Below are 2098 nucleotides of genomic sequence, written 5' to 3' on the forward strand. Positions count from 1 at the left end.
TAGAAAGGTTTATGCATATAGTGCAAATTCTTTGCATTATGTGTTAGTGGAACACGAAACGTGTGTCATATGTTTTATTTTGAGAGTAATTTTTATTGCAGTGAAGTCAATTTAATTAGATTTAATTATTAAAAAATATTGTACATATAACATTACTTAATATCAAATTGTTCAAATATATTTGGTATATTAATCATCGATAAAAAAAACATTTTTAAAGTGTTAAATATATAAATATAACAAAAAAAAAGCGAGAGATCATAGCTAGACAAAATTAAAATCTATTTCAAACATTAGAAAGACATTGGTGTTGAGCAAGGATTCGGCCAAGTGACTAATGTATGAGAATGACATTAAATTGTGATCTGAGGGGTCTGTTAGACAAGAAGGGAAGTTGGGATGTAGTAGTTGTTGTGAGATGAGGTGGGAATTATTAAACTTGGTTATGCGGCCAATTTGGGACACTGTCCTCGCGGTGGTTGCTGTTGAACTACTTATGGGGAGTATTTCACTTAAGGGTGAACATGGATTGGTTTGGTTTGAATTTAAAGTAAAATTAGAACCGAACCGATCAAAATGTAATTGATTTGGTTTGGTTTGAATTTGTAATTTTTTGTACAGGTATCCAAATCAAACCAAATCAATTAACAACGAATTAGTTCGGTTCGAATAATTGGATACCCGATAATTTTGAAATTCATAAAAAATTAATTTTTTATCTTAAAAATTAAACAAGTACAATAAACATGTAACATCAATATAAATAATCTAAAGATGTTAAATACCAAATACATTAAAAACTAAATTCATTAAAATCCAAACCTATTAATAGTGAATAATCTCATTAAAAGCCACTAAAAACCATATATATTTTTATTTTTTTATTTAATTAATATATAATCAGATTTACGGGTTGGTTTGAATTCCACATCTCAAAACCGATATCCGAATCAATCACTAACAAAAGTTATTGGTTTGGTTTGGGTTGGACCTGATTACCCGTTAGTTCCAAAATCAATTTAATTGATTCGATTCGAATGTGGACGGATAATCAAGTACTTACTACCGATACTCACCCCTACTTTCACGGTCTCAACTTGGCTTGGAATCATGGTTATAAAAATGTGATACTAGAGATGGATTAATTTCATGGCAGCAGTTTCACTCTTGCATGCTAAATAACACTCAAGCCCATTCCTACGCGACACTGCTTCAGATGATAAAGAATCTGTTGGACCAAGAGTGAAAAGTTCTAGTGCTAAAAATCGTCAGAGAAGGGAACAAATAAATTTGTGGATGAATTAGTTAATAAGCTCACTTTTAATTAGGACCGACCAAAGGTAGAGTTATATGCAAATTGAAAAATTTTTTAAAATTTAATTTTATTCTATTTTACCTGCACGTTGAGAATCTCAACCCTAATCTTATTCGCACCTTAAAGTTTTTAACTCTACCCTACCTAATCAATAAAATATAAACTAAAAAATTAAGTTCAAATTAAAATTAAAAATAATAAAATTTTAAAAAAATTTAACATAAAATTACAAATAAAATGATTATCAAATTCTTAATAAAATTAAAATAACACAAATAACTTTTCTTCTAACTCCAAATTCTTACAACATTACTCTTTAAATAATAAACGTACTAAATTAATAATTTAAATGATGGATTAACCTCCAAAAATGTTCTCGAATTATTCAAACGCTAACAAAAATGCCCCCACATTTAGTTATCGACAAAAATATTCTTAAATAATTTAAAAATACGCCGAAACTGCACATCCGTTAAAACAAAGAAGGTCTGTTAAGTGTTAACATTTTGGTCTGATGTGGCAAACAGAGTGGCATATGTGGCAAACGGAACCCTCTCTTCTCTTCTCTCACACTTCCTCTCATTCACCCACCCTCTAACTCAATCACCAGCACCTCTGTCTGTCGTGACAAAGCCACCAACGAGCCACCACCATTGCAACTCCATCCCCTTCCTATCCTTTCCCTTGTTTCTTCTCTACCTTCCTCTCACTCTCTATCACTCGCTTTCCTTCTCTCATCTCTACACCATCAATACCCATTGTCCTCTTCAAAATCACAAAGTA

The sequence above is a fragment of the Arachis ipaensis genome, chromosome B03, assembly GCF_000816755.2.
Source record: "Arachis ipaensis cultivar K30076 chromosome B03, Araip1.1, whole genome shotgun sequence".
Taxonomy (NCBI): domain Eukaryota; kingdom Viridiplantae; phylum Streptophyta; class Magnoliopsida; order Fabales; family Fabaceae; genus Arachis; species Arachis ipaensis.